This window comes from Lathyrus oleraceus, chromosome 4 (assembly GCF_024323335.1).
Source record: "Lathyrus oleraceus cultivar Zhongwan6 chromosome 4, CAAS_Psat_ZW6_1.0, whole genome shotgun sequence".
Taxonomy (NCBI): domain Eukaryota; kingdom Viridiplantae; phylum Streptophyta; class Magnoliopsida; order Fabales; family Fabaceae; genus Lathyrus; species Lathyrus oleraceus.
The window spans coordinates 250395283-250407631 of record NC_066582.1 but is presented as its reverse complement, the minus strand read 5'-3'; positions in this window follow the sequence as shown (position 1 = coordinate 250407631).

The window sequence follows — 12349 nt, the reverse complement described above, 5'->3', positions numbered from 1 at the left end:
ACACAGCGTTTCAGGGGGGAGAACGAAATGTTCTCATTGGTCCAAACCCAATGGAACAGTAAACCCACCAATCCAGTTCAAATTCTGGGTTTTAACATAAACCCTAGGGTTTTAGCACAGCAAGGCAATGGTTCAGACTCATGATTCATCAACAATCGAAATTCCAATCATGGTAAACAGCAGGGGAATGACACAACCATGTTCATGCATATCTAGACAGCAATAAACCATACACATTCATGCAAAATTCTGGCAAGTTTAAGGTTCAAACACAGCAGTATTCATCATCATCTTCAAGAATCGACCATGAACAACATCCCCAGAAACAACAGTCAAGCATGGCAATGCACTCAGTAAACATTGTACATCATGAATCCATTAGCCATTTTCATCAAAACACACAAACAACCAAGATTCGAGCAAAAACACACATGAACATTAAACTTTAGATCAGCATATCTTAATAAATACTGGACCATTTTTAACCATTTGAAGCTCATTGAAATCAGCACAACACAAGCTATCTAAAACATGGCATCATTTGGAAAAATAAGTGAGTCGAACTCTTACCAAAAATGAAGCTCAGTTGAGTAGCAGTGATTATTTGTGTGTTACAGCTTGGAACAGATGCTGCTAATGGTCAATAATGATGGACGCTTGAAGCATGCTAGCTCACTAGTGCTTGAAAACTCTCACAGCTCGATTTGCCATGGAAGTGATCTTGAAGAAACAGAGCAAGGAAAGGGCTGTGCAGATGATGATTGATGGTTCAAGAGAGTTCCAAAGGTTGTCCAAGTGAAGCAAGAGCCAAAGGTTGCTCAAGGGTTTTAGGGTTTGCTCAGAAATTCTGTTTTGGCCAAAATGCAAAATGAGAGGGTGAGGTTTGAGAGAGTGTGAATAATGGCCTTTTTGCTGTTGTGTTATGTGCTAGTAGTTTAACATGATGAAAAATGATGGTGACATAACAGTGCCAGGTTTTTTAGTTCTTTTTGGAAGTTTGGAATGATTTTTGTAAATGCAAGATGTGATCCTTTTGCATCCAAGAGCCTGTTGTGTGCTGGTGGCTAACTGTTTTTCATAGCAGCAAAAATGGTGAGGAGCATTGTGCAAGGCAAGGCAAGGCAGGGTCTATGTCATTTGGAAACTTGGAGAAAAAAAAATGGGGAATGCAAAGCAAGGTGAGTGAGACTTTTTGCTGGTCTGCTAATCGTCTCTCATGACAGAAAAAATGGGATTAAGATATTGCCCTGTTATTTTGAAATGCCCTTGCCATCTTTTCAAAAAAAAAACCCCTACTGTTGAGTGTTGCCCTTTGTTTGTGTGCCTGCCATTGGTTTTTCATGACAGGTGTGTTTTGGACATGGCCAAGGTAAGGTGAATGACCTATTGGATGAGTCATTTTCTGCAGGTTTGATGCTGTCCAAAATGTGTTTATCCAAAACAGAAAAATGATGGAGAAAATTCTGCAATGGGACAGTACAAGTATGGTATGGAGGTATGATGAACACATGTACTTTTGCCCAATTTTTAGCAACTAAGCATGGCCTTCTATTGTTGTTGGTTTAGGCTGCAAGATGAGGCTCTAAATGACAGAGAATGGCCTCTAAAAACTCTGTTTTGATGAGTACAAGGCATGGCTAAAATGCAAGTATGGATGGCATGGAGTAATTGTACTTTCCTTACAATTCAAGCAACCAAGCAATGGCCACATGTACTGCAGAAAATGAGCTTGCAAACACACTTAAAATGATATTTCTGAGCTGTCCCAATTGGCCAAATGTTGAAAAAATGTTTATATCAAAAAGTCAACTCTTGGTCAAACTTGCATTTAAATGAGAAATGTCAAAATATGCCATTTTGATTGGTGAAGTTTTGGCTCATGAAATTTATATTTTTGGAAAGAGGGGATCAAATGTGACTTGTAGGAAAAAACCCCACCAAAATTGGCCAAATGGTTTGAGAGATATGGCCTTTTGAAGTTCAAGATTTTCTGAAATCGATTCGATCATAACTTGCCAACCACACATGGGAATTGAGAGTTCTAGGACTTTTTGGAAATGGGAGAACATGATCTTCAACTTTCATGTTGGGCAAAAATTCATTTGAAGCTTGTATCATGATGTAAGTTTGAGGATCAAGACTTTCCATTTATGGCAGGTTTCAGTTACAGGTCCAGTTTCCATTTCTGGAAATTTTCTGTTTGACTTCAAATTCTTCCATGATGAGGTTGGACATGACATATGAGGCTTGTATAGACATGAATGAACTCCTTCAAATCAATTCCATCCATCAAATCACTGATTAAATGGCCAGTTGACCAAGTTTGACTTTCTGTTGACTTTTCTAGGGTTTTGCATGATTGAACCACTTCTGATGAATTCCAAACCCTAATTCCTTGAGACCTTGATTTCCAATGATGTCCCAAGTTGTGTGAACTCTTGATTATTGGTCATGGTGCCCAAATTCTGCAAGAATGGCCATCGTCCATTGCTTTGACTGACTGTTGACTGTCTTTGACCTAGTTGCTGATAATTGCTTCAACTGCAAGCAACAAGGTTAGACTGACAATTTTTTTGTACTTTTTTGGATGATAAACATATGAAAAGCAATAATATACAAATGCAAAACATGCTTGGTGATCAAGAACCACACACACAAGGCAACCTACCCACTAGGAGGGAAGCAAAGGCATGCAATGATCCTTGAGGCTATGATATGAGATGATATGGGCCATGAGGGATCTTAGGGCCAAAATTGGGGTCTTACAGATGCCCCTATTTAAGGTCATGCTAGCCGGAGAAGTGAAGTTTAGAAATCTTCATCTCGACGCGGTAGAATGGGCTTAAATAACAGTAATGAGACAAATTTTGGTCCCTAAGAGACCTCATGATGCAAATGTATGTATGCAAAAGACACAAATTCTGTGGCGAATATGGTTAACACAGAAGAAAAGACGATCCTATCGGAGTAATACACTCACCAGGAACAGAGACTCTAACAAGACTCTGGTTGGGGATAAACAAAACTGACACAGCGTGTACAAGACATAACTCTGATTAGAGGATAACAGAAAACAGACTGGAGGCCTCACTGGGGAGTGAAGGACTCACACTGGGAAAAGAACTCCAAAGGAAAATAAATCCATTGGAAAGACACAAGCTGACTCTTGGGGAGAATCAAAAAGAAGTTCCACTAGGGAAGCACAAGAACAATGAGGTGTTACCGGTATGAGGGTAACAAAAATCAGGAAGGAACACCAAGGATACCGGGTTGTAGGTATGTAACAGGTGACCGACCAAAGACGTGAATTGGTGTGTGTTCCAAGACACTCATCACCCTGAAGAGAGCGAAAGCAAACTTGTTTATAGGATGGATATTTGATTCTGTAAAGAATGCAAATCTTACTCAGTTGGGGAAACAAACAAAGTGTTCGACAAGAGAGTGCATGAGATATATTATCTATAGCCGTCAAAACGTAGATAATGTACTCGCATGGAAAGTTATCCTGAACCGGGTTGTAGGTTGTTTGTAGGATAAAGTCCGAAATCGTGAATTGGTTTGTGTTCCAAAACACTCATCATCCTGAAGAAAGCTAGAACAGCAGACTTGTTTATAGGATGGACATTCGATTCCACAAGGAATACGAATCTGACTCTGTGGAGAAAACAATCAAAAGATTGACTCGAGAGTGAACGAGATATAATATCCATTACCGTCAGAACGTGGATAATATACTCACAAAGGAAGATTATCCTGAACCGGGTTGTAGGTTGTTTGTAGGATAAAATCCGAAGACGTGAATTGGTTTGTGTTCCAAAACACTCATCACCCTGAAGAAAGCTAGAACAGCAGACTTGTTTATAGGATGGACATTCGAATCCACAACGGGAAAACGAATCTTACTCGACTGGGGAAGATCAACAAAGGATTCCGACCAAAGAGCGCATGAGACATATTATTCATAGCCGTCAAAACGTGAATAATGACCTCGCATGGAAGATTATCCTTAACCGGGTTGTAGGTTGTTTATAGGATAAAAATCCGAAAAGAAAGGCATCAGGATACCAGAATAGGTATATAATGATGACCAATCAAAAGGAGCAACAGACATTACCGACAAAAGGGTAAATGAAAGGCGATCTGCTGAGGATTCACTGGTGAAAACCAATGATCCAGGGAACACAATCACTGACACAAGGTGAAAGGACCCACTGGGGATAAAATTGCTAGCATACGGCAATTATCCACAAAAGACTTGCGAGGGATATAAGTGCTGATCTGAGCAACTTATCCAAGCAAAGGAAAAATCAACATCAAGAACTAGATGAAGATAACCACAAGGGAAATTGTCATCGGTTGAGATGAACAACAAAGTTAACTCTGCAAGTGGAGAAAACAGGGTTTATGACTACCGGTTTGTAAGTAGAAAAACCGCAAAGATAGGACTTACGACTGCTGGTTTGTAGGCAGAGGGCCAAAAAGGGTGGAGATGACCACAAAATTAGGGTTTACATCTACCGAATACGGGATAGAAGACCAACAACTCCACGTGGGGATAGAACGAATCACAAATCCGCACGGGAAACCAAAATAGGGTTTATAACAAACCACAAACTGCTGGAGAGCAGGAAAATAGGATTTACAACTACCGACTGTTAGGTAGAAAACCAAAACTCTGGCTGGAGAATAAAAGGTGTATAACCACAAATTCTGTCAAGAAAGCCAGGAAAAGTAGGACTTATAACCACAGGTATGAGGGTAGCGGCCCAAAATTACTCCGCTGGGGAACAACCCACTGGGAAGCACAAGACATTTGACAAATAGCCAATTCGGGAATAATCCGAAAAGACAGGCTGAATCAAGACACGTCCTAATGAGGATGTAACTCAAATAGGAACATCCATCCCAATATATGTGTTGGGAGGAAACAGAAGAAACCGTCATCCACGAGGATATATCTCAGTGGGGAACTGCAGAAGGAAAGGCAACATTTTCTGCTTATGGGGCTGACTCTATATGGAGAGATTTTAAACACCCGACATCTGCTTGGGGAGATCTATAAAGAGATCTATATCACCCGTGCAGGAGAACACGACAAGCAAAAGATACATGGCAAGAAATGCAACATGAATATCTGAATGTTTATGAATATGCATGAATATGCGTGATTTATGTTTGATGAATGCTGACAAAACAGACAACTCCAACACAAACAGGTTCAGGAATCAAAACGTCCGGTATTATACTTCCAGGGGAACAACCAGCTGGAGAGCCAATCTGCGGAGATCTTCATGCTGTAAAGCAAAGATCTGCGGGTACTGCTGAAGAAGCAGAGGATCAGAGATATCAGGAAACAACCCAATCAGGGTACAGAAAGTCACAATGGGCAAAGCAGCCACCAAGACGAATCCGTAGGGGAACAAGAGAAGTCCCAAAGTATCTGCAGGGGATCTCAGTGTCAACTGAGAAACAAAAGGATGCATTGCACAAGCACGAACTGTTGTAGAAGCAACTCCACATAACTCCGCTGGGGAACAACCCACTGAGGGAGAGTGATATCATCCAAATAGAATCTAACTGCATAAGCAACTCTACTGGGGAAAACTGTCGGCTACTCTCTTGGGGAACAACCCGCTGAGGGAGGACAGATCAAACAAGTAGATTCTGCAACGAACCACTCTACTTGGGAAAGAATATGCATAGCAAACTGATCACAACAAATAGATTCTGCAATATAAGCCACTCTACTGGGGATCACAAACAGTCAGGAAATTAATCCGTTCTCTGGATGGTAGAGCCATCATCCGACCATACCGGGGATTGAAGGAGTACTCAACAGGCGAAATTGCCATAACAAATACTCTGCAGACTATGCTGAGGAAAAAGATGGTTGAAAACACTGGGATGTCGACCCAATCAACCGCTGAATAGGAAAATAAATCCTACTCTGCTGAAGAGAACAAACTCTGATGGAGAGATAGCAACAATTCCGCAGACGACTTCGCCGGGGAAAAGGTAAAGTACCGGGTATCAAACCGCTGACTTACCGAGTCTTCAAAAGAAAACGATCGTGCTGAGGAAACAGACAACTCCGCTGGCAACTGCACTGGGAAGAGTGATAACAACTCTGCTCGCGAATCCGATGGGGATATCAATAACAGCTCTACTCATGACTGCCGAGGAGACAAATAAAGTCTGGGGCATACGACCCACTGGTGAAAGTGACGGGGCACCAAGATGACAAACCATCAACCGCCGAAACTCACAAGGAAACACCCATGCTGGGAAAACTGCTGCTGGAGAAAACGAAGTCTTCAACAACACTCTGCTTGCGACTATACTGGGGGAACAACCCCAACAACAACTCTGTTTGAGGAACAATCCCAACAAAGATCTGAAGAAAGAAGATACCACCAAACCAGGAATATGAACCAATGTCCTACCTGTTGGAAATCATGCCACCCTCGGGAGAGCACTGAGATATTCTTGAGTATCCTTTCAATCTTGTGAATGTTCACTTTGTTTAAAACAATTTTTTTTGAAAAATTTTGATTTGTTTAAAACAATGATATTTTATCAATTTAAAACACGCAAAACATTTGTTGAATTGAAACAAATAAGAGTGCAAATAATTGGATAAAAGCTCAAATTGATTTGATGGAATGGTAGCCTGCAAATGGCAAGACTCCATAGATCTGTACAAATTTGAAATCAGTGATATATATTGGAAGAGGGCTACATTGAACATAATGATCCTTTCTCTACCAATTTGAATCTCGATGTATTCGAAGCTTCGGTTGACGGCGAATCGAGAATCTTCTGACGAAATGACGACTGATGAACCAGAAAGTCTTGTCAGGATGCAGTTACTTGCCAAATCCCTAATTTTTGCCTAGATTGCCCCAGGGTGAGGTACTCAATCTAGCGGGATGCAAATATTCTCTCTTTTTTCATGTCTCTAATTTTTGCCTGGATTACCCTTGCGGGTTCTCCACCGAGACGCTTATTTTTGCCTAAGCCGCCCTTTCGGGTTTTCAACTTAGCGAGCTATTCTGTTTTTTCATTTGCGTATACTCTTTTTTTTTTTTTTTTTTTTTTTTTTTTAGGCAAAGTATCTCTTGACTGCATCTGAATTCACAGGACGAGTGAAATCCTCCCCATCCATTGTTGTAAGCATCAAAGCACCGCCTGAAAAGGCTCTCTTAACAACATATGGACCCTCGTAGTTTGGAGTCCACTTGCCCCTGGAATCGGGCGCGAAAGACAAAACTTTCTTGAGCACGAGGTCACCTTCTCGGAACACACGAGGCTTGACCTTCTTATCGAATGCTTTCTTCATTCTCTGCTGATATAACTGACCATGACACATGGTAGTTAATCGCTTCTCTTCGATCAAATTCAACTGGTCATAACGACTCTGAATCCATTCAGCATCAGTCAACTTGGCTTCCATCAAGACTCGCATTGATGGGATCTCCACCTCTACTGGGAGAACGGCTTCCATGCCATAAACAAGAGAAAAAGGGGTTGCCCCTGTTGAAGTGCGTACAGACGTACGGTATCCATGCAAAGCAAATGGCAGCATCTCATGCCAATCTTTGTACGTGACAGTCATCTTCTGGATGATCCTCTTGATATTCTTGTTAGCAGCTTCAACAGCCCCATTCATCTTAGGTCTGTAAGGAGAGGAGTTATGGTGTGCAATCTTGAATTCAGCGCACAACTCATCCATCATCTTATTGTTCAGATTGGATCCATTATCAGTAATGATCCTCTCTGGCACACCATAACGGCAAATCAGCTGGTTCTTGATAAACTTCACAACCACCTGTCTGGTTACATTCGCGTATGAAGCGGCTTCAACCCATTTGGTGAAGTAATCAATCGCTACGAGAATAAACCGATGCCCGTTGGATGCTTTCGGCTCAATCATGCCGATCATGTCGATTCCCCACATAGAGAAAGGCCATGGTGATGAAATCACATTCAGGAGTGTCGGAGGAATATGAATCTTATCCGCATAAATTTGACACTTGTGACATTTCTTCACATACTTGCAACAGTCAGACTCCATTGTCAGCCAATAATAGCCCGCTCTCAACATTTTCTTAGCCATGGCATGTCCATTGGAATGAGTACCAAATGAACCCTCATGGACCTCAGTCATCAATAGGTTTGCTTCGTGTCTATCCACGCATCTGAGCAAAACCATATCGAAATTCCTCTTATACAGCACTTCACCACTGAGGTAGAAACTGCCTGACAACCTTCTCAAAGTTTTCCTATCTTTCACAGATGCCCCAGGCGGGTAGACCTGGTTCTGGAGGAAATTTTTGATATCAAAATACCAAGGCTTGTCATCTTTCACTTCTTCGATTGCAAATATGTGAGCTGGTCTGTCCAAGCGCATCACAGTAATATTGGGGACATCATTCCACCTTCTGACCACTATCATGGAAGCAAGCGTTGCAAGAGCATCCGCCATCCGATTGTCCTCTCGAGGAATGTGATAAAATTCAACTTCTGTAAAGAATGTCGAAATTCTCCTTGCGTAATCTCTGTACGGAATGAGACTTGGCTGGTTCGTCTCCCATTCACCCTTGATCTGATTGATAACTAGGGCCGAATCACCATAGACATCAAGATACTTGATTCTCAAATCAATGCATTCTTCAAGTCCCATTATACAGGCTTCATACTCCGCCATGTTGTTCGTGCATTTGAAAGTTAGCCTTGCTGTAAACGGAATGTGTGAACCTTGAGGAGTGATAATCACTGCCCCAATTCCATTTCCATATTGATTAACAGCGCCATCAAACACCATCGTCCATCTGGAACCAGGTTCTGGACCTTCATCAAGTGTAGGCTCATCGCAATCTTTCATCTTCAAATACAGAATTTCCTCGTCAGGGAAGTCATACTGAACAGACTGATGATCTTCAATCGGCTGGTGCGCTAGATGGTCAGCCAAGATACTACCTTTGATAGCTTTCTGAGCTCGATACTCAATATCATACTCAGACAACAACATCTGCCAACGGGCAACCCTCCCAGTTAAAGCAGGCTTCTCGAAGATATACTTAATCGGATCCATTCTGGATATCAACCAAGTTGTATGATTTATCATGTACTGGCGCAAACGCTTAGCAGCCCAAGCTAAAGCACAGCACGTCTTCTCAAGTGTAGAGTATCGAGACTCACAATCAGTAAACTTCTTACTGAGGTAGTATATAGCAAACTCCTTCTTCCCTGATTCGTCTTGTTGACCGAGTACACAACCCATCGAGTCTTCAAGAACTGTTAAATACATGATCAGAGGTCTTCCTTCCACAGGCGGAGACAAAATCGGAGGTTCAGACAGATAATCTTTGATACTGTCGAAAGCTTTCTGGCAATCCTCGGTCCAATCATGAGACTGATCTTTCCGGAGGAGCTTGAATATCGGCGCACATGTGGCAGTCATGTGGGATATAAATCTGGAAATGTAGTTCAAGCGGCCAAGAAAACCTCGGACTTGCTTCTCAGTTTTGGGTGCAGGCATCTCTTGTATTGCTTTGACCTTTGCAGGATCAACCTCAATACCTCTTTCGCTTACCATAAAACCCAACAATTTGCCGGAACGGACTCCAAATGTACATTTGTTCGGATTCAGGCGAAGTTTGAACTTTCTCAAACGCTGAAAAAGCTTCAACAAATGCTCAACATGCTCAACTTCCGTTCGGGACTTAGCGATCATATCATCAACATAGACTTCGATCTCCTTGTGCATCATGTCATGAAACAAGGTAGTCATAGCTCGTTGATACGTGGCTCCGGCGTTCTTCAAACCGAAGGGCATCACTCGATAACAGAATGTTCCCCAAGGTGTGATGAATGTTGTCTTCTCCATATCCTCTGGTGCCATCTTAATTTGATTATAACCGGAAAATCCGTCCATAAAGGAAAAGACTTTGAATTTAGCTGTATTGTCTACCAACATGTCAATGTGGGGTAGAGGAAAATCGTCTTTTGGGCTAGCTTTATTCAAATCTCTGTAATCAACGCACATACGGACTTTTCCATCCTTCTTAGGAACAGGCACAATATTGGCCACCCATTGAGGATATGTCGAAGTCACCAGAAACCCCGCATCAATTTGCTTCTGAACTTCCTCTTTGATCTTCACTGCCATATCTGGATGAGTTCTTCTGAGCTTCTGCTTCACAGGCACGCACTCAGGCTTCAAAGGCAGGAAATGTTGCACAACATCTGTATCTAAACCCGGCATGTCTTCATAGGACCAAGCGAAGATATCTGAATATTCTCGTAGCAAACTGATCAAATCTTCCTTGACAGACTCTTCAAGAAGTGCCCCGATCTTCACCAGACGAACACAATCCTCAGACCCCAAGTTGACTGTTTCCAAATCTTCGAGATGCGGCTGAATGATCTTCTCTTCGTGCTCAAGGAGACGGGTAATCTCATCAGGAACCCCCTCAACGTCATCTTCTTCTGCCTCAAATACAGGGAATTCAAAATTGGGAGATAGCGTTGGATCATTATGTTCAGTGGGTTTTAGGATCAATCTGCATAATGATTTTGGTTAAGGAAAAAACTTCAGCATTTAAACAAGCAAACCATTATGCAGATGAAAAAATGTTTGCTCTTTTTTTTTGTTTTTATGGTTTTTTGTGATCACTGATTTCATGCAGAAAAGCAAAAAGTGAAAACAAAGGAAAAACAAATGTTAAACAATGCATTAATTGAATGAAAACATCATTGTATTAAATGCCGCCAACAATGTCATCACTTCTCCTTTTGGCATGGGAGAAGGTTTTAAACAAAATGAACAATTTACTCTGATCTATGGATGACTGTAGGAACATCTACAGCGACCCAATTGTGGCAGACACCACCAGGAATAACAAAATTGTTCAAGTCCTCTGCTTCCTCTTCAATGATGGCAGCAGCTTCCTCTTCTTCATGTTGATTGGCGTGAATGAACCCTCCACTCTTGAACAGACCTTGCTCATTGCATGCCCCAGAACCATAGCCAATGCCAGCCCGGGATTTGTTGTCTTCAAGTTCAATCACCTTCCCCAAACCAGCAACTGCACCACATTCAATGGCCAGCTTAGCATCACGGTAGGAAGTGAATGAAGGAGACTTCTTCTCGATTGGTTCATCAATAGATAAAGCTTGGAACTGAGTTCCAACTTCATCCTCTGCGTCAATATACGAGAAAGAAGACAGATGGCTAACCAGGAGAGCCTTTTCTCCCCCTACTACAACCAATTTCTTATTCTTCACAAATTTCAGCTTCTGGTGTAGGGTGGATGTCACGGCGCCAGCCTCGTGAATCCATGGTCTGCCTAAGAGACAGCTGTAAGATGGGTGGATATCCATTACTTGGAAAGTAACCTGGAAATCACTTGGTCCTATTTTGATTGGGAGATCAACTTCCCCAATCACGGTCTTGCGCGACCCATCAAACGCCTTCACAACAACCCCACTCTGCCTCATAGGAGGACCTTGATATGATAGTCGAGAGAGTGTGGATTTTGGCAATACATTAAGAGAAGATCCAGTGTCCACCAACACATTGGACATTGCATCAGATTTGCAATTCATAGAGATGTGCAAAGCCATGTTGTGGTCTCTTCCCTCCTCGGGGAGATCAGCGTCACAAAAGCTCAAAGTGTTGCAAGCGGTAATGTTTGCAACAATGCTATCAAATTGTTCCAGGGTGACGTCGTGATCAACATATGCCAGGTCCAAGACCTTCTGCAGAGATTCCCTATGGGGTTCTGAATTCAGCAGTAGAGAAAGAATAGAAATCTTGGAGGGCGTGTGTAGAAGCTGGTCTACAATATTGTACTCACTCTTTCTGATGAGCCTCAGCATCTCATCAGATTCTTCATCAACAATGCCACTTGGGCCAACTGAAGAAACAGGAGTCTTTTGTACGGAGGAGGATGGTTGGGCAACATCAAGTGCCGGATTCTGAACATTCACAGCGGTTCCCACAGGGCGCTCAACGGTATCAGAAACAGTAGCCTTAGCAGGCGCAGAAAACACACGACCGCTTCGGGTCAACCCACTGACATCAGCAATATTGGTTACGGAAGTTGAAGGCAAAGGCACTTCGACCCCATCCTGGACAGCAACAGGATTGTATCTGAAGGGTACAGCTTTGTCAGATGAATAGGGCACAGGGCCAGCTGGTTTAATGACCAAGGAAGGGGAAGCCTTCGGCTTGTTGCTATCATAGCAAATAACAACTGGTTCAGGCAGCTTGAACACTGGTGAAATGACGTTCACTTCAGGTTCGACTTCATCAACATTGCGATTCTGCAGAATCTCAATGGTA